The following is a 21,264-nucleotide window of genomic DNA, read 5'->3' as shown; positions in this document are numbered from 1 at the left end:
CGCTGAGCCCTGCTCCCACAAGAATTCCTGGAGTATGCACAGGAACAATTCCGGGTGAACTGCTATGTGTGATATGGGACAGCATTAGAGCTGTTTCTTACATATCAAAGTTATCCATTCCATTCGGAGACACTAGTCTAGTAGCGATTTTAACTTTGCATTCTGGGACTTGTAGTGATGGATTTCCCGATTATAAACCCAGGACTACAAATCCCAGAATGCATATAAAGCCGGGGCTAGACTAGTGTCTTCCGAACGGATTAGATCATATTGCCATGTATAATGTTCTCACAGGCACTTTCTGTGATTTGTAGTGATGGATATCCCGATTATAAACCCAGGACTACAAGTCCCAGAATGCATATAAAACCGGGGCTAGACTAGTGTCTTCCGAACGGATTAGATCATATTGCCATGTATAATGTTCTCACAGGCACTTTCTGTGATTTGTAGTGCTGGATGTCCCGATTATAAACCCAGGACTACATGTCCCAGAATGCATATAAAACCGGGGCTAGCCTAGTGTCTCCCGAACGGATTAGGTCATGTTTAATGTATAATGTTTTCGCCTGCCCTTATGTAGAACCAGGGGCCAGATAAAAAATTTTTTAAAAACACTGGCTTGCTTTTTTTGGTTCTCCTGTACTTGTCTTGCCTCTCCGCGTATAGATGTGATATTTAATTCGGTTACTTACTAATACTAACTGCTGTACAGAATTTACTCGTCCTTCACTTTTTTCCTTTATACTAAGATGTACCCCCACATTGTTGTTTTTGTTCCACTTTCCTCCTTCCCCCTTTCGGTTTGCATCACAATAATACCCCGAATGACTTGTCTCGGCGGCAGAGCGTGAATAGGAAAACACAGCACCGAAGAAACATGTGCATTCATGCCTCTGCCCACACCGCACCCCCACCCCCTGAAGTGTCTGAACCCCCCATGCAACTTTCACGCCTATTGTGAACGCATTTACGCCCATTTACTCGCCACAAACCGCGAATAACTCCAGTGTCACTCGCCACATGCACAATTACACGGAGAAGACGAGTAAACGATAGCCTCTTTTCTCTCGGAGCCGGCAATTAAGGGATTAGTTTAAATTGGGCCAGGTTGCCGCACAGCACTACACAAAAGAAAGGGGGGGCGCCCCCCGGAATAATACAAGCAGGAATGTGTTTTTAATTGGGCCGGGGCCTGCGCTCATTAGCAGGGGCCTAGCACGGTGGGATGGGGGGAGGGAGAGGGGCTGCGAGGAGATTAAGGCAGGGCAGTGGGAGGGGAGGGGATAGGCGGGGTCCCAAGGAAATTACTACATCCCATTCAGTAGACCAAGGACCTCCCCGAGACCCGAGACAGGGGCTAGTTTGTTTGGGAGCGCTTTCTGGAGCAGCCAGCACTGGAGGCTGCTAAGAGGGGAAAGGGAGAGGAAACTTGCCGGGCCCCTTACGCGTTGCAACTTTTGTTTACGGGAGGGCTAAAATACTCCGCGAGGAGAACTTGTTCAGAGTTTTGCTACTTGTATCTTCCTCGTTGCTCTCCAAGATTGTAATTAGTTTTCGCGTGGCATTTTAACCACCACACCTCCCTACTCCTTGTTTTTTTTATTTATCGGTTCCTTTTTGCATTTTTATTTTGATAATTGTTGTTACCGCTGTAACTTTATTTTTTTTCAGCGTGGTGTTTAACTTCTCACACTCGTACCCCAAGCCCATGTTTTTTGTATTGCCTCTGGTGTGAGATGAGCTTCTAGAGTTTTGTTTGTTTTTTTCCTCTCTCGGTTTCCATACTCCCTCCCCACCAGGCTTGGTGGGTTTGCCTCGGCGCCCCTTGCCTTGGCACCCATGGAGGGCGCCCTGCTGCTGCTGGAGACTCCGCCCTCCGGCTCCAACATTGCCAGTGATTTGCCTCGGATTCATGCCACAGCAGCAGCCCCTTTTAAGGTAAGCCTTGCCTCTGTGCATTCAGCTAGGAACTTAATATACAATACACATTCGAAGGCGACCTCTGGTCTATACATTATAGGCGAAATTATTACTAAACTCCCATGACAATTCATGCATCTTTAATCACAGCCAAGCGTTACCCATGGTGTCGCTTCTGCTTCACAAGCGTCTCCTGCTGGGGCGACCCGTGGGGTTTATAATGAGCCCTGCTGGTAGCGTGGTTTGCCTGGCACTCCTTTGCGTGTAAATGGCAGAGGTCAGTCCGACTTTTAAAACGAGGTGATTGGAAAGTTCTGTTAGGTGCTATTTGCAGAACGTTTGTTTTTATGTACATCAGTGGGAGCACGACTCTGTTTGTAAAAAATGAATTTTGAAGCAACTTTATTTGAAGTGTGGCAAACATTGGTGCAACTTTTCTAAACTCGTGGGAGGTCCGTTTGCACACAATTTCACAAGACTCCTTTTTACTGCCATGACACTGTCAGCTGCCGTCATGTAAAGCAAAGTTTTGTGTGTAGAAGGGTTGCGTGAGTGAGGCAAGGTTGGATTTATACTGCCATGGATGTTGTTTTTAACTACATTTTTTTAGCAACTGTAATGTTGACATTGCCAACGTTTATAAACTGTACTTTTTATAAGTAAAACCATAATTCCCTCTTAAAGTTAATTGTTCCCTCTCTTTTTTTTTTTTAGGTGAAGTGGGTTGTATTTTTCATAATGTCTGGATTTTTCCTTTGTTTTCTATATGTTCCCGAATACAGAGTATACTTTCTGTGCTTCCTACTGCATGTCTGCGTCTTCACGCAGGTGGAAGGCTGCATCTGCACACGTGTGTTTCATATCAATATGCATAGGGTAACATAGTTCGTATTTGTATGTGTATTGTGCATGCACACGAGCGTGTACTTGTGAATGCGCCACATGTGTCCGGGCCTATCAGACCATATGGCTGATGCCAGGGTCGCATGTATCTGAGTGTTCGTCATACGGTTTGAATGTAGCTAAATATTCGTTTGTGTGAAATGTTTAAACTATTTTGGATGAGGTCAAAATGGCCTAGAAAACCTTTTTTACATTTTCCGATCGAAAGTGTCATGCCGCCTCAGCTATATTTACATTTCTGGAGCAAATACATTACAATAAAGAAGCGGGAAAAAAGCACGCTAGAAATGCTGCACCTTGTTTAACTAGAAGTCGAGCAAGTCCTGGTTGTTTTTACAGCACTAACCGTGCATCTCGCCCAAGGGCGGGAGGGGTGGGCGCTATTTGCTTGCCGCTTTCGCGGTTGTTTTAGAGCTTTCCGTCTTTCAGGAGCCATGGCCCAGCCAACAGGCTGAGGCTTAGCTTTTTGGCTGCCCATGGCCGGGTTTGTTAATTTTGTTATGTTTACAGAGCTGCAGATAAGACACATTGCGATTAAATGATTTGTCCAGGATCACACACTTTAGTTTAATGGTGAAACCGGGATGTGGACAATTTAAGCAACTGAACACATCTTCCCAGGTTTACTTGATATAGATATTTATTTAGGTTTTGCTTTGCATTTTCGTTTGCTTAAATAATACTTTATAGCAATGCCTTGGAAATTACATTACATAAAGTAGCCTTTCATAATAAACTAACTTTACACTCTATACATCGTCATAGAAATATGTTGAGCAATAAGAGTCCATTGCGCAAGAAACTCGTAGGTCGATCTGTTGTGAAAATTGCCTATGTTTCGGCCATGCTCTTCACATTTCTATCCCATACATGCTAGAACACCTTCCTCTCCCTACTCATTCCACTTCCCTGTTTGCCTAGAACCCTACCTGTAAACCTATGGCTGTCCCCGAGTTACAGCATTCAGATGATTCCCTACTAAGTTTATACTTGAAAAATTCCACACATACAAACGCAGTGGCCTCTTACAAAAGAAAAAGCATTGGCAAAGCCAACAGTTTGGGCCTTTCTGTAGGCATGTGATAGCCATTTGCCAGGCATTGCCATTCTGCTGCTAACTGGCTCTAAGATGGAGGCATATGGTACCAGTGCCTGGCATATACCTATCTACTAATATTCACAAGGCAAAAGTGTAGGCTTTGCCAATGCTTGATTCTAACAGGATTTCAGTGCAGGGTACACTACAGAATAATTGCAAATGTTACTATAGCCGATATGATAGCTCAGTGGGTTGAGCACTCACTGCTGCGATGAGTGTGTGATCTGCAGGTTGCAGGTTCGAACCATCTCAGCCTTTTATCCTTCTGAGGTCGATAAATGAGTACCAACACAGGTTGGGTGATATTGAATGCATATTTGTTCTATAAAAAAGAGCTTAAGTGTAAGTGCTATACAATAACATATTATCATTTGGCCTTGGACGTCTGCTTGCATTCACAGTAATTTGACAATATGGATCTATACACACAGATACTAATGATACATATGGTGATCTATTCTTGCATGAAATGTATATCACATTAGTGAAATCATAACCATATTTTTCGTAGTGTACTTAGGAACAATGCTATTTGATGCCACTTCCGGTTTTGCCAAGTGGTGAAAGGTCATGTTCATGCCACTTCTGCGCCTCGGATCTGTGGACCCTGTCACAGAACTGTATGCAAAGTTGTTATTTTATGAGCTGTCTTGTAATGTAACACACATGAACCCTCCATAAGTAGCATTTTCTGTAAATTCGTGAATTGACCGGATTCACGAATCACGGATGATGTTTTGAGGAAATTGAGGGCCACTTTTTTGAGGCGAGGAGTGGGCCACTTTTTTGAGGCATGGGGTGGGCCACTTTTTTTGGGGTGTCCGGGCCTATTTTTTGTCCCAGTCCGACCCTGCTCCCCTGTCCCCCTTGCACATGCCAGATCGCTTGCTACCCCTGCACCCTGCTAGTAAACCCTGTGCGGTCCTGTCTTTTGTACAGCATTCTTTTTGCTTTCCAGCTAGGTTTGTGCTTTGTAAATTCCATATGCGTTGGGGTCATTCATTTGAATCTACTGCAAATGCCAATATTTCTTTGTTTCACCTACATCACTTTTCTAAAGTGCAAATGCACGAAGAAGAGCACACTCACTGCCAAAGACCCTGTAGTAATATTATAAAACATCCTACATATTGACTATTAGGTCAATGGACCTAAAATAAAAGTAATGTGATGGTCATTGGAAGGTCCCTAGGGGCTGTGGTATTTAGAAGAAATACATTACAGAAAGGTTGAAATGGGCCTTGGTCAATAAACCCTTTGAAGCAGAGATCAAGGGGAGGCCTTGCTTTGAGATTTCTATCACCTGTCATATCAAAGTCATTATTTTCCTTCCACGTTATTGGAAAATGAATTTGGTGGAGCTTTCATCACCATCCAGCGAGATTAGAGTCTGATATATAGGCACTTAATTTGGCTACCCTTAGTTAAGTCCTGTTTTACACGGATCCCTATAAATAACCTCAAACACACGCTCGATGAAAAATGTCCGCGTGCTAACGTTATCTGTGGACACATAACAGGGCATAGTCAAGTGTAATATCACCTTAACTCGAACTCGCACAGCCTTCACATGGGAACCTGTTATTTTCGCCATTCACCAAAAGCAGCTCGCAAACCAAATGCGGGTTATTTTATACAAAGACGACAGCTTGCATTTTCAGTTACGTGCACACAGGGCCAATTCCGTCATTTCCTGTCATTTGCACTGAGAAGTGCACAAGAGCCTCTCCTTTGCAGTCCACGGTCTAAAATGAGAAACCAACGCGCTTGCCGTTTTTTTCATGGCAGGCAGCGATAACAAAGAATCCCTATGTGATTTGATTGCTTTTTGATGGTGTAAAAAGCAGGTGGATTCCATAAGAAGTAATTGGTTTTACGCCAGCATGAAAATACCATGCTGCCATGAACCCAATTTGTTTTTTTATCGAAGGCGGTAGAATGGAGGCAGAAATGTAACCAGGGTCGGATTGGCCCCCCGGGCTTTCGGCCCGTGGCCGGGCCAAAATCGTCCCTGGCCATGCCTGGGCCGGATTGGAAGAAAAAATTTTCAAAATTTTTTTTTTTTCAATTTTTTATTCTTTCTTTCAAAACGCCCTTCATCCTTCTTAGGTCGATAAATGAGTACCAACACAAGTTGGGTGACATTTGCCTATTTGTTCTATAAAAAAGAGCTTAACAGTAAGTGCTACACAATAACTATCATTTGGCCTTGGACGTCTGCTTGGATTCACAGTAATTTAGTTTACTTAGGAAAAATGCCATTTGATGCCACTTCCTGTTTTGTCAAGGGGTGAAAGGTTGTGTTTCATCGCTTCCCGGGATGTCTTTTTGGGGTGGGGTCAAATGACATCACTTTCAGTGATGTCATCAGAGGTCAAGGGTGGTGAGGGGTGGGACACTTTTTTGAAGCGAGGGGTGGGACACTTTCTTTTGGGTGCCGGGGCCTATTTCTTATCCCAGTCCGACACTGAATGTAACTCTTGTTCCACTCTCACCCTTGTTTATAAACAAATAAAAAGCACTACATCGTGAATGACGGTATTCAGACAGGATTAACACTTTAATGCCTGTCTTTATGTGCCTTCAACGTGTCCCAGGGACTTCAAAAATGAGCCCGTATTGTGAAATGTTGGATTGTATTATTTGTATTACACAGTCACACTGTTGTTTTTATTATTATTCTTTTGTGCACTCACACACATATGAACTAGCATGCAATTAATTTCACAATAAACCTATGCCTTGTCTCTTTTAGATGGAGATGAAAAAGATCAGACACAGTCTGAACCAAATTAGTCTCATTGGGGCTCAGGTTCGTTGTAGAATAACTGTGCGTACGAATCATGAGTACAACCTGTATGCATGTATTTTAGGTTTTTCATACATGTGTATGGTGGAGGGGGGCATGTATCATAATTTGCAAGTTTGCCTCCACCCACCCGCGCCACATTGTTTTTAACAGAAGGTTTGTGTAGGCCGTCTGGGCAGGAGAACCCGGGGAGGTCGGCAGCCATGTTCTTCACATGTCATGCTGTATATGCTGATTCGAGTTCCCACACCATTCCTGCAACAAATGTTGCATACTTTATAGCACCGCAGGAAGTAAATTTACACAACCCTTTTACATTTGGGAAACAGGAAATTCCCTCACACGGCCTTCGCAACCTCAAGATCTCTCTGGGAGGGATATCCGTTAAATAGATGAAACATTTAATTCTTTACTAATATTGACTAATGCATTCAAACACATTGAATGCAATAATACTTGAAGCACTCATGAAAGGTACATTCATAGGCTCTGATTCATGGAATTATTTGAAAAGTGGGCATTCTGAGGGACGGCTTGCAAGCAGTCCCTCGCATGCCCACAAATTGCGTGGCATGAGATGTATTTATGGCTATGAGTGCGTAACCTCACGGCCGGGAAATTTCCACGCAAGTCCTTCATTCTATCCTCCACCTGAAGTCAGGCGTAAGTACAATTGCGCATAAGAATGGCAGCGCAGATTTGAGTTTGAATGTCAGATTTCGGGGTGTGTGTACGAAACCAGGGTACCGATCCAACTTAGGGGTATGCGTACGCAGTGTAGCAGGGTGTAGGGACCCCGGTACACTGAGGCGGTGCCTACACCCCTAGGTTACGGGGTTTGCATGCAGATTTTTCCAAATTTCTACTGAGTTACGATTTTTCAAAAGCATGTTGCTGGGTTGCCGGATAAGGTTACATGGAGACCCTTCGCAGGGTCTCCAAAATGCAGGCCCGCTTGTGGTGGACTCCATGCACTGTTTGAAGGGTGCATGTATTCACGATCGAGGGAGCACGCAAAGTTAGCTGTCCTGGCTGTTTTTTTCTTTGCGTGGGGGCATGTTGGGGGCGTTCCAGGAACGACTTGCGAATACGGTTACTTTGCGCAGTACATTTCTCAAGGCTTGCTCAGTGTCCTTATCAGTATGTGGCCCCTGAGTTATTTCTGTGCACATTTACATGAATCTGGCTCTATGACTATTCATATGGGGAACAGATAATGGGCCGGATTTACAGAAAGTATTGCATGGCACAAAAGCCCTTTGCACCAAAAAAAGTGCACTTTGCGCCATGCAAAACTGTTTCCACCGATTCATGGATCAGACTTTGTGCTGGTCCTTTGCAGAATGCACAATGCTTGCATGCTTTGCGTGAGGGGAAAGTGAAAGGCAGGTGCAAATAGGAAAAAGTGGGGGGAATGTGCAAACATCCCCATTAATGTAGAGAAACAAGGGATAACATGGGCGTGGTGAGGGAGGCAGGGAGGCACTGTGCAAATGTACAAACACACCCAATCAAGTGCAAACATACTCATATTCACAGATTCAAACGTGCAACATGCCCTAACTATAATCAACCGAAATGTTATTGCCATCTGTGACCTGGTGCAGAGTAGGACTGCGCCATGCAATCCTAAGTATAAAATGTGCTATGCAATCCTAGAGAAATGTGATCATGCCTGCTCCTGCATTGCTTGCATACATACTACTTCATGGAAGGAGGAGGAGGAGAAGGATGAGGAGGGCCAGAATCTTCCATACACGCACAACAATATTGGGTTTGCCAGATGAGGAAGTGTATGGCCAGGGAGTGGGAGAATGACCTGGGGTCCCCCAACATGTGCTCACAGCCAATACCAACCCTGGTGAAAGTGCTAACTGCACTGCACTTCCTCGGCACTTGCACATTCCAATGAACCACAGCCATGGTTGAGGGTATTTCACACACTACACATTCACGATGTCTCCACCGGGTCTTGGTCTGCATCATAGCACACAGGCACAGCCACATCGATATGTCCCTCACCCTGTAGGAAGGGCAGGCAAGGCAAAGAGTGGCTCAGGAATTATACGCATTTGCCCACTTCTCTCAGGTACTTGGGGCCATTGATTGCACCCATGTTGTGCTTCAACCCCCACGAGTACTATTATATATATATATATAGATATATATATATATATATATATATATATATATATATATATATATATATATATATATATATATATATATATATATATTAGTAGGTTGTAATGCCTTGAATAAAACTGGATATGGCATAAGAACTCTGGCGAATGGTTGATGACTTACTTTTATACTGGCATCCTAACCTCATTGAGTGCTGTCCCCGTGTGGAGAAGTGCAATTACTTTTCCTTCCTGTAAAATATATATATATGCTCCCGATAATATTTCATGGTCATTTTGCCATGTTTCCCATTTTTTTTATGCACTTACTGCATTCTTTATTGTAGTGCCACTTGGCCTTTAATCCAGCTCATTTTTGCCATTCCATTCCAATATGGCCGCCGCCTTCTCCATTTGTCCAGGTACCCATGTAGTTCCAGGGAAATAGTAAAAGGACTTCTTTTGTCAAATTATAAAAGTGCTCTAGTCCTGCCTCTCTTCACGTGAACAAGCACTCAGTTGAGTGTGAAACGCGTTGTGTGCGGGTCATGCATCCTGGCGTCCTGCCTCTGTTTTTGCCGCCGCTCCCCAGCCATATTTTGTGTATTTTTTGTTTATTTTTTGGTCACATTAAATACTCTAAGACCTTTGCTTTCTTCGTGAGCTGTGCTATGTATGTTTCCTCATGGATTTTGGTCCATATATATATTACATGGCCACGGTAGTGGCCATGTAGTTATGGTTAAGTTGCTGTTTCCATAGGAAGAGCACTTTTTGGGTGGCTTATAACTTCGCTTTCCCTGGACGGATCCTCACCAAACTTTGCAAAAAAAGTAGTTGGGTCACTCTGAATTTCTTTGCAAAGTTTGGTGAGGATTCGTCCAGGGGGGGCAAAGTGATAGGGGGGGTCCCAAAATTTTATTTTTCCCATAGACAAAATGGGAAAAAACTTTGCTCACGCCTACAGCCCAAACCGCTGGACGGATTAAATTAGCGGCAGAAGCTGCGGCTTGGTCCCGAAAGCGTGCTTTGCTTTATTTGGTGTAAATCCGTCCAGTAGTTTTTAAAAAAATGACAAAAATGTAAGTGAAAAAAATTAGTGATATCTGTGTTCGCTTCGCGGACAGGACGGTGATTGGGCCAGCAGCTTGCGTGATGTCCGCGGACATCTGACGTGCTCTCTCATTGGATGCGTGGAAGCGTGCAGTGCGTCTGGCTTCAGAGACGCCCGCCATCTTTGTTCCTCGCATGAGAGGCTTTGTATCCCACCTGGACAGTAAGTACCCCACCCCGCTCATGCCCGTGCCTGTCTCCTGTTCCTCCCACCCCCCCGCTCTTGCCCCGTGTGTCTCTCCCCACCCGCCGCCCGCTCATGTCCGTGTGTCTCTCCCCACCCGCCGCCCGCTCATGTCCGTGTGTCTCTCCCCACCCGCCGCCCACCCTCGCTCATGTCCGTATGTCTCTCACCACCTGCCGCCCACCCCCCGCTCATGTCCGTGTGTGTCTCTCCCCCTCCCGCCCACCCCCCGCTCATGCCCATGTGTCTCTCCCCCTCCCGCCCACCCCCCGCTCATGCCCCACCCATGCCCCGTGTGTCTCTCCCCCTCCCGCCCACCCCCCGCTCATGCCCCCCGTGTCTCTCCCCTTCCCCCACCCCCCGCTCATGCCTCGTGTGTCTGTCTCCCTACTCCCCACCCTCGCTCTTGCCCCGTGTGTCTGTCTCCCTCCCCCCCACCCCCCGCTCATGCCCCCCATGTCTCTCCCCTTCCCCCACCCCCCGCTCATGCCTCGTGTGTCTGTCTCCCTACCCCCCACCCTCGCTCTTGCCCCGTGTGTCTGTCGACCTCCCCCCCACCCCTGCTCTTGCCCCGTGTGTCTGTCTCCCTCCCCCAACCCCCGCTCTTGCCCCGTGTGTCTGTCTCCCTCCCCACCACCCCCGCTCTTGCCCCGTGTGTCTGTCCCCCTCCTCCCCACCCCTGCTCTTGCCCCGTGTGTCTTTCCCCCTCCCGCCCACCCCCGCTCTTGCCCCGTGTGTCTTTCCCCCTCCCGCCCACCCCCGCTCTTGCCCCGTGTGTCTTTCCCCCTCCCGCCTACCCCCGCTCTTGCCCCGTGTGTCTTTCACCCTCCCGCCCACCCCCTCTCTTGCCCCCTCCCGCCCACCCCCCGCTCATGCCCCGTGTCTCTTTCCCCCTATCCCCCACCCCCGCTCTTGCCCCGTGTCTCTTTCCCCCTACCCCCCACCCCCGCTCTTGCCCTGTGTCCCTTTCCCCCTACCCCCCACCCCCGCTCTTGCCCCGTGTCTCTTTCCCCCTCCTGCCCACCCCCGCTCTTGCCCCGTGTCTCTTTCCCCCTCCCGCCCACCCCCGCTCTTGCCCCGTGTCTCTTTCCCCCTCCCGCCCACCCCCGCTCTTGCCCAGTGTCTCTTTCCCCCTCCCGCCCACCCCCGCTCTTGCCCTGTGTCTTTTTCCCCCTCCCGCCCACCCCCGCTCTTGCCCCTTGTGTCTTTCCCCCTCCTGCCCACCCCCGCTCTTGCCCCTTGTGTCTTCACCCTCCCGCCCACCCCCACTCTTGCCCCTTGTGTCTTTCACCCTCCCGCTCATGCCCCGTGTGTCTCTCCCTCCCGCCCACCACCCGCTCATGCCCCGTGGTTCTCTACCTCCCGCCCACCCCCCGCTCATGCCCCGTGTGTCTCTCCCTCCCGCTCATGCCCCGTGTCTCTCTCCCTCCCGCCCACCCCCCGCTCATGCCCCGTGTGTCTCTCTCCCTCCCACCCCCGTGTGTCTCTCTCCATCCCCCCAGCCCCGCTCGCTCATGCCCCGTGTCTGTCTCCTGTTCCCCCCACACGCTCATGCCCCGTGTCTCTCTCTTGTTGCCCCCCACCCCTCCGCTCATGGCCCGTGTTTGTCTCCTGTTCTCCCCACCCCCTGCTCATGCCCCGTGTCTTTTTCCTGTTCCTCCCACCCCCCGCTCATGCCCCGTGTCTGTCTCCTGTGCCCCCCACCGCCCCGCTCATGCCCGTGTGTTGTTCCCCCACCCCCCGCTCATGCCCCGTGTCTGTCTCCTGTTCCCCCCACCCCTCGCTCATGCCCCGTGTCTGTCTCCTGTTGCCCCCCAACCCCCGCTCATGCCCCGTGTCTGTCTCCTGTTGCCCCTCACCCCCCGCTCATGCCCCGTGTCTGTCTCCTGTTGCCCCTCACCCCCCGCTCATGCCCCGTGTCTGTCTCCTGTTGCCCCCCACCCCCCGCTCATGCCCCGTGTCTGTCTCCTGTTGCCCTCCACCCCCTGCTCCTGCCCCGTGTCTGTCTCTGTTGTTCCCCCCACCCCCCGCTCATGCCCTGTGTCTGTCTCCTGTTCCCCCCACCCCCTGCTCATGCCCCGTGTCTCTCTCCTGTTGCCCCTCACCCCCCGCTCATGCCCCATGTCTGTCTCCTGTACCCCCCACCACCCGCTCATGCCCTGTGTCTGTCTCCTGTTGCCCCCCCCGCTCATGCCCCGTGTCTGTCTCCGGTTCCCCCCACCCGCTCATGCCCCGTGACTGTCTCCTGTTGCCCCCCAACCCCCTCTCATGCTCCGTGTCTGTCTCCTGTTCCCCCCCACCCCCTGCTCATGCCCCGTGTCTGTCTCCTGTTGCCCCCCACCCCCCGCTCCTACCCTGTGTCTCTCTCCTGTTGCCTCCCAGCCCCCGCTCATGCCCGGTGTCTGTCTCTTTTGTTCCCCCCCACCCCCTGCTCATGCCCCGTGTCTCTCTCCTGTTGCCCCCACCCCCCTGCTCATGCCCCGTGTCTGTCTCCTGTACCCCCCCGCTCATGCTCGTGTCTGTCTCCTGTACCACCCCCACCCCCCCGCTCATGCCCCATGTCTGTCTCCTGTTGCCCCCCCTGCTCATGCCCCGTGTCTGTCTCCTGTACCCCCCCACCCCCCGCTCATGCCCCGTGTCTGTCTCCTGTACCCCCACCCGCTCATGCCCCGTGTCTGTCTCCTGTACCCCCCCACCCCCCGCTCATGCCCCATGTCTGTCTCCTGTTGCCCCCCCTGCTCATGCCCCGTGTCTGTCCCCTGTTCCCCCACCCGCTCATGTCCCGTGTCTCTCTCCTGTTGCCCCCCACCCCCCGCTCATGCCCCGTGTCTGTCTCCTGTACCCCCACACCCCCCCGCTCATGCCCTGTGTCTCTCTTCTGTTGCCCCCCACCCCCTGCTCATGCCCCGTGTCTGTCTCCTGTACCCCCTCCCACCCCGCGCTCATGCCCCATGTCTCTCTCCTGTTGCCCCCACTACCCCGCTCATGCCCCGTGTCTGTCTTCTGTACCCCCCACCCCCCACTCATGCCCTGTGTCTGTCTCCTGTTCCCCCCACCCCCCGCTCATGCCCCATGTCTGTCTCCTCTTGCTCCCACCCATGCCCCGTGTCTGTCTCCTGTACCCCCCCACACCGCGCTCATGCCCGTGTCTCTCTCCTGTTGCCCCACACACCCCCGCTCATGCCCCGTGTCTGTCTCCTGTTGCCCCCACCCCCTCGCTCATGCCCCGTGTCTGTCTCCTGTTCTCCCTACCCCCCGTTCATGCCCCGTGTCTGTCTCCTGTTCCTCCCACCCCCGCTCATGCCCTGTGTCTGTCTCTTGTTGCCCCCCACCCCCCGCTCATGCCCCGTGTCTGTCTCCTGTTCTCCCCACCCCCGCTCATGCTCCGTGTCTGTCTCCTGTTCCCCCCCACCCCCCGCTCATGCCCCGTGTCTGTCTCCTGTTGCCCCCACCCCCCGCTCATGCCCCGTGTCTGTCTCCTGTTGCCCCCCACCCCCCTGCTCATGCCCCGTGTCTGTCTCCTGTACCCCCCCGCTCATGCTCGTGTCTGTCTCCTGTACCACCCCCACCCCCCCGCTCATGCCCCATGTCTGTCTCCTGTTGCCCCCCCTGCTCATGCCCCGTGTCTGTCTCCTGTACCCCCCCACCCCCCGCTCATGCCCCGTGTCTGTCTCCTGTACCCCTACCCCCCGCTCATGCCCCATGTCTGTCTCCTGTTGCCCCCCCTGCTCATGCCCCGTGTCTGTCTCCTGTTCCCCCCACCCGCTCATGTCCCGTGTCTCTCTCCTGTTGCCCCCCACCCCCCGCTCATGCCCCGTGTCTGTCTCCTGTACCCCCACACCCCCCCGCTCATGCCCTGTGTCTCTCTTCTGTTGCCCCCCACCCCCTGCTCATGCCCCGTGTCTGTCTCCTGTACCCCCTCCCACCCCGCGCTCATGCCCCATGTCTCTCTCCTGTTGCCCCCACTACCTCGCTCATGCCCCGTGTCTGTCTTCTGTACCCCCCACCCCCCACTCATGCCCCGTGTCTGTCTCCTGTTCCCCCCACCCCCCGCTCATGCCCCATGTCTGTCTCCTCTTGCTCCCACCCATGCCCCGTGTCTGTCTCCTGTACCCCCCCACACCGCGCTCATGCCCGTGTCTCTCTCCTGTTGGCCCCCACACCCCCGCTCATGCCCCGTGTCTGTCTCCTGTTGCCCCCACCCCCTCGCTCATGTCCCGTGTCTGTCTCCTGTTCTCCCTACCCCCGTTCATGCCCGGTGTCTGTCTCCTGTTCCTCCCACCCCCGCTCATGCCCTGTGTCTGTCTCTTGTTGCCCCCTAACCCCCGCTCATGCCCCGTGTCTGTCTCCTGTTCTCCCCACCCCCGCTCATGCTCCGTGTCTGTCTCCTGTTCCCCCCCACCCCCCGCTCATGCCCCGTGTCTGTCTCCTGTTGCCCCCACCCCCGCTCATGCCCCGTGTCTGTCTCCTGTTGCCCCCCACCCCCCGCTCATGCCCCGTGTCTGTCTCCTGTTGGCCCCCACCCCCAGCTCATGCCCTGTGTCTGTCTCCTGTTGCGCCCCACCCCCTGCTCATGCCCCGTGTCTGTCTCTGTTGTTCCCCCCACCCCCCGCTCATGCCCCGTGTCTGTCTCCTGTTCCCCCCACCCCCCGCTCATGCCCCGTGTCTCTCTCCTGTTGCCCCCCACCCCCCGCTCATGCCCCGTGTCTGTCTCCTGTACCCCCCCACCCCCGCTCTTGCCCGTGTGTCTTTCCCCCTCCCCCCGCTCTTGCCCCGTGTGTCTTTCCCCCTCCCCCCTGCTCTTGCCCCGTGTGTCTTTCCCCCTCCCGCCCACCCCCGCTCTTGCCCCGTGTGTCTTTCCCCCCCCGCCCGTGTCTCTTTCCCCCTCCCGCCCACCCCCGCTCTTGGCCTGTGTCTCTTTCCCCATCCCGCCCACCCCCGCACTTGGCCCGTGTCTCTTTCCCCTTCCCGCCCACCCCCGCTCTTGGCCCGTGTCTCTTTCCCCCTCCCGCCCACCCCCGTGTCTCTTGCCCCCTCCCGCCCACCCCCGTGTCTCTTGGCCCGTGTCTCTTGGCCCGTGTCTCTTGCCCCCTCCCGCCCACCCCTGCTCTTGCCCCCTCCCGCCCACCCCGCTCTTGCCCCGTGTCTTCCCAAATCCCGCCCACCCCCGATCTTGCCCCTTGTGTCTCTCCCCCCTCCCGCCCACCGCTCATGCCCCGTGTGACTCTCTCCCTCCCACCCACCCCCCGTGTGTCTCTCTCCCTCCCCCCACTCCCGCTCATGCCCCGTGTGTCTCTCCCCTTCCCCCACCTCCCGCTCATGCCCCATGTCTGTCTTCTGTTCCCCCCGCTCATGCCCCGTGTCTGTCTCCTGTTCTCTCCACACCCGCTCATGCCCCATGTCTGTGTCCTGTTCCCCCCCACCCCCCGCTCATGCCCCGTGTCTATCTCCTGTTGCCCCCCACCCTCCCGCTCATGCCCCGTGTCTGTCTCCTGTTCCCCCCTCCCGCTCATGCCCCGTGTCTGTGTCTGTCTCCTGTTCCCCCCACACGCTCATGCCCCATGTCTCTCTCTTGTTGCCCCCCACCCCCCCTGCTCATGCCCCGTGTCATTTTCCTGTTCCTCCCACCCCCCGCTCATGCCCCGTGTCTGTCTCCTGTTGCCCCCCACCGCCCCGCTCATGCCCAGTGTCTGTTCTCCCCACCCCCCGCTCATGCCCCGTGTCTGTCTCCTGTTCCCCCACCCCTCGCTCATGCCCCGTGTCTGTCTCCAGTTCCCCCACCCCCCGCTCATGCCCCGTGTCTGTCTCCTGTTGCCCCTCACCCCCCGCTCATGCCCCGTGTCTCTCCTGTTGCCCCCACACCCCGCTCATGCCCCGTGTCTGTCTCCTGTTGCCCCCCACCCCCTGCTCATGCCCCGTGTCTGTCTCCTGTTGCCTCCCACCCCCCTCTCATGCCCCGTGTCTGTCTCCTGTTGCCCCTCACCCCCCGCTCATGCCCCGTGTCTGTCTCCTGTTGCCCCCCGCTCATGCCCCGTGTCTGTCTCCTGTTGCCCTCCACCCCCCGCTCCAGCCCCGTGTCTGTCTCTGTTGTTCCCCCCACCCCCCGCTCATGACCCGTGTCTGTCTCCTGTTCCCCCCACACCCCGCTCATGCCCTGTGTCTCTCTCCTGTTGCCCCCCACCCCCCGCTCATGCCCCATGTCTGTCTCCTGTACCCCCACCGCCTGCTCATGCCCCGTGTCTGTCTCCTGTTGCCCCCCCGCTCATGCCCCGTGTCTGTCTCCGGTTCCCCCCACCCGCTCATGTCCCGTGTCTCTCTCCTGTTGACCCCCACCCCCCGCTCATGCCCCATGTCTGTCTCCTGTTGCCCCCCACCCCCCTCTCATGCCCCGTGTCTGTCTCCTGTTCTCCCCACACCCCGCACATGCTCCGTGTCTGTCTCCTGTTCCCCCACCCCCTGCTCATGCCCCGTGTCTGTCTCCTGTTGCCCTCCCCCCCGCTCATGCCCCGTGTCTGTCTCCTGTTGCCCCCACCCCCCGCTCATGCCCCGTGTCTGTCTCCTGTTGCCCCCCACCCCCCGCTCATGCCCCGTGTCTGTCTCCTGTTGGCCCCCACCCCCAGCTCATGCCCTGTGTCTGTCTCCTGTTGCGCCCCACCCCCTGCTCATGCCCCGTGTCTGTCTCTGTTGTTCCCCCCACCCCCCGCTCATGCCCCGGGTCTGTCTCCTGTTCCCCCCACCCCCCACTCATGCCCCGTGTCTCTCTCCTGTTGCCCCCCACCCCCCGCTCATGCCCCGTGTCTGTCTCCTGTACCCCCCCACCCCCGCTCTTGCCCCGTGTGTCTTTCCCCCTCCCCCCGCTCTTGCCCCGTGTGTCTTTCCCCCTCCCCCCTGCTCTTGCCCCGTGTGTCTTTCCCCCTCCCGCCCACCCCCGCTCTTGCCCCGTGTGTCTTTCCCCCTCCCGCCCGTGTCTCTTTCCCCCTCCCGCCCACCCCCGCTCTTGGCCTGTGTCTCTTTCCCCATCCCGCCCACCCCCGCTCTTGGCCCGTGTCTCTTTCCCCCTCCCGCCCACCCCCGCTCTTGGCCCGTGTCTCTTTCCCCCTCCCGCCCACCCCCGTGTCTCTTGCCCCCTCCCGCCCACCCCTGTGTCTCTTGGCCCGTGTCTCTTGCCCCCCCCGCCCAGCCCCGCTCTTGCCCCCTCCCGCCCACCCCCGCTCATGCCCCGTGTCTTCCCCCCTCCCGCCCACCCCCGCTCTTGCCCCTTGTGTCTCTCCCCACTCCCGCCCACCGCTCATGCCCCGTGTGACTCTCTCCCTCCCACCCACCCCCGTGTGTCTCTCTCCCTCCCCCCACTCCCGCTCATGCCCCGTGTGTCTCTCCCCTTCCCCCACCCCCCGCTCATGCCCCATGTCTGTCTTCTGTTCCCCCCGCTCATGCCCCGTGTCTGTCTCCTGTTCTCTCCACACCCGCTCATGCCCCATGTCTGTGTCCTGTTCCCCCCCACCCCCCGCTCATGCCCCGTGTCTATCTCCTGTTGCCCCCCACCCTCCCGCTCATGCCCCGTGTCTGTCTCCTGTTCCCCCCTCCCGCTCATGCCCCGTGCCTGTCTCCTGTTCCCCCCACACGCTCATGCCCCATGTCTCTCTCTTGTTGCCCCCCACCCCCCTGCTCATGCCCCGTGTCATTTTCCTGTTCCTCCCACCCCCCGCTCATGCCCCGTGTCTGTCTCCTGTTGCCCCCCACCGCCCCGCTCATGCCCAGTGTCTGTTCTCCCCACCCCCCGCTCATGCGCCGTGTCTGTCTCCTGTTCCCCCACCCCTCGCTCATGCCCCGTGTCTGTCTCCAGTTCCCCCACCCCCCGCTCATGCCCCGTGTCTGTCTCCTGTTGCCCCTCACCCCCCCGCTCATGCCCCGTGTCTCTCCTGTTGCCCCCACACCCCGCTCATGCCCCGTGTCTGTCTCCTGTTGCCCCCCACCCCCTGCTCATGCCCCGTGTCTGTCTCCTGTTGCCTCCCACCCCCCTCTCATGCCCCGTGTCTGTCTCCTGTTGCCCCTCACCCCCCGCTCATGCCCCGTGTCTGTCTCCTGTTGCCCCCCACCCCCCGCTCATGCCCCGTGTCTGTCTCCTGTTGCCCTCCACCCCCCGCTCCAGCCCCGTGTCTGTCTCTGTTGTTCCCCCCACCCCCCGCTCATGACCCGTGTCTGTCTCCTGTTCCCCCCACACCCCGCTCATGCCCTGTGTCTCTCTCCTGTTGCCCCTCACCCCCCGCTCATGCCCCATGTCTGTCTCCTGTACCCCCCACCGCCTGCTCATGCCCCGTGTCTATCTCCTGTTGCCCCCCCGCTCATGCCCCGTGTCTGTCTCCGGTTCCCCCCACCCGCTCATGTCCCGTGTCTCTCTCCTGTTGACCCCCACCCCCCGCTCATGCCCCATGTCTGTCTCCTGTTGCCCCCCACCCCCCTCTCATGCCCCGTGTCTGTCTCCTGTTCTCCCCACCCCCCGCACATGCTCCGTGTCTGTCTCCTGTTCCCCCCACCCCCTGCTCATGCCCCGTGTCTGTCTCCTGTTGCCCTCACCCCCCGCTCATGCCCCGTGTCTGTCTCCTGTTGCCCCCCACCCCCCGCTCCTGCCCTGTGTCTCTCTCCTGTTGCCCCCCACCCCCCGCTCATGCCCTGTGTCTGTCTCTTTTGTTCCCCCCACCCCCCGCTCATGCCCCATGTCTGTCTCCTGTTCCCCCCACCCCCCGCTCATGCCCCGTGTCTCTCTCCTGTTGCCCTCCACCCACTGCTCATGCCCCGTGTCTGTCTCCTGTACCCCCCCCACCCCCGCTCATGCTTGTGTCTGTCTCCTGTACCCCCCCACCCCCCTGCTCATGCCCCATGTCTGTCTCCTGTTGCCCCCCACTACCCCACTCATGCCCCGTGTCTGTCTTCTGTACCCCCCACCCCCCGCTCATGCCCCGTGTCTTTCTCCTGTTCCCCCCACCCCCCGCTCATGCCCCGTGTCTGTCTCCTGTAACCCCCACCCCCCGCTCATGCCCTGTGTCTCTCTTCTGTTGCCCCCCACCCCCTGCTCATGCCCCGTGTCTGTCTCCTGTACCCCCCCACCCCCCGCTCATGCCCCGTGTCTCTCTCCTGTTGCCCCCCACTACCCCTCTCATGCCCCGTGTCTGTCTTCTGTACCCCCCACCCCCCGCTCATGCCCCGTGTCTTTCTCCTGTTCCCCCCACCCCCCGCTCATGCCCCGTGTCTGTCTCCTCTTGCTCCCACCCATGCCCCGTGTCTGTCTCCTGTTGCCCCCCACCCCCTGCTCATGCCCCGTGTCTGTCTCCTGTTGCCCCCCACCCCCTGCTCATGCCCCTTGTCTCTCTCCTTTCCTCCCCACCCCCGATCATGTCCCGTATGTGCCCTGTACCCCCCCGCTCATGCCCTGTGTCTCCCTCGTGTTCCTCCTCACCCCCTGCTCATACCCCGTGTCTCCCTCATGTTCCTCCCCACCCGCTGCTCATGCCCCGTGTCTCTTTCGTGTTCCCCACACCACTGCTCATGCCCTGTGTTTCCTTCCTTTTCCCCCCCACCCCCTGCTCATGCCCCGTTTGTTCCCTGTTCCCTCTCACCCCCCGCTCATGCCCATGTGTCTCCCCTGTGCCCCCCCAACCCCGCTCATGCGCCGTTGTGTTCTTTATACACCCCGCCTTCCCTTTCCATGGTGGCCATCTTGGTTAAAGATTTTCCTTCCTACACCGAGACGCCGCAGGCGTCCCGGCGTAGGAAGGAAAATCTTTTTGTTTTTTTTACCACCCGGTATTCCCACTTTTAGTAACAAAGTTTTTTCCCTGAATTTCATAGGTTTTTAGTAGCGCAACTTAACCATAACGTCCCTTTAACAAAGTTTTTTCATTGAATTTCATAGGTTTTTATTAGTGCAACTTAACCATAACGTCCCTGTAACTTTTTTTTTTTACTAAATTTTAAAGGTTTTTATTAGTACAAAGTGACCATAACATCCTTTTCAATAGATGAAGACCACTAACATCTTATGTCCTCAAAGTGGGAATGCCGGGTGGTAAAAAAAACAAAAAGATGGCCACCATGGAAAGGGAAGGCGGGGTGTATAAAGAACACAACGGCGCATGAGCGGGGTTGGAGGGGCACAGGGGAGACACATGGGCATGAGCGGGGGGTGAGAGGGAACAGGGTACAAACGGGGCATAAGCAGGGGGTGGGGGGGAAAAGGAAGGAAACACAGGGCATGAGAGGTGGTGGGGGGAACACGAGAGAGACACGGGACATGAGCGGGGGTGGGGAGGAAAGGAAAGAGACAAGGGGCATGAGCAGGGGGTGGGGGGAACACGAGGGAGAAACGGAGCATGAGCGGGGGGCGAGGGGTAACACGAGGGAAACACGGGGCATGAGCGGGGGTGGGGGGAACACAGGGAGACACGGGGCATGAGCGGGGGGTGGGGGGCAACAGGAGACAGACACGGGGCATGAGCAGGGGGTGGGGGGCAACAGGAGACAGACACGGGGCATGGGTGGGAGAAAGAGGAGACAGACACGGGGCATGAGCGGGGGGTGGGGGGAACAGGAGACAGACACGGGGCATGAGCGGGGGGTGGGGGGTACAGAAGACAGACACGGGGCATGAGCGGGGTAGTGGGGGGCAACAGGAGAGAGAGAGACGGGGCATGAGCGGGGGGTGGGGGGGTACAGGAGACAGACACGGGGCATGAGCAGGGGGTGGGGGGCAACAGAAGAGAGGCACAGGGCATGAGCGGGGGGGTGGGGGGTACAGGAGACAGACACGGGACATGAGCGGGGGGTGGGGGGCAACAGGAGAGAGACACGGGACATGAGCGGGTGGGGGGAACAGGAGACAGACACGGGGCATGAGCAGGGGGGGCAACAGGAGACAGACATGGGGCATGAGCGGGGGGGTGGTGGGGTACAGGAGACAGACACGAGCATGAGCGGGGGATGGGGGGTACAGGAGACAGACACGGGGCATGAGCAGGGGGTGGGGGGCAACAGGAGAGAGACACGGGGCATGAGCGAGGGGTGGAGGGAACAGGAGACAGACACAGGGCATGAGCGGGGGGTGGGGGGAACAAAA

General features: G+C 55.8%; 1 long non-coding RNA gene across 1 annotated transcript in view; it reads left to right on the top strand.

The window, feature by feature from the left end:
- The first annotated feature begins 1,359 nt into the window (after positions 1-1,359).
- Positions 1,360-21,264, top strand: part of LOC138510894 (uncharacterized) — a 269,209-nt gene continuing 249,304 nt past the window's right edge. The window contains exon 1 of the long non-coding RNA XR_011280448.1: positions 1,360-1,941. This is a non-coding gene — a long non-coding RNA (uncharacterized lncRNA). The remainder of the gene's footprint in view (positions 1,942-21,264) is intronic.

Source organism: Ambystoma mexicanum, chromosome 6p (genome assembly GCF_040938575.1).
Source record: "Ambystoma mexicanum isolate Mex_15411 chromosome 6p, UKY_AmexF1_1, whole genome shotgun sequence".
Lineage (NCBI taxonomy): Eukaryota > Metazoa > Chordata > Amphibia > Caudata > Ambystomatidae > Ambystoma > Ambystoma mexicanum.
This window is presented reverse-complemented; position numbering and strand designations above follow the sequence as displayed.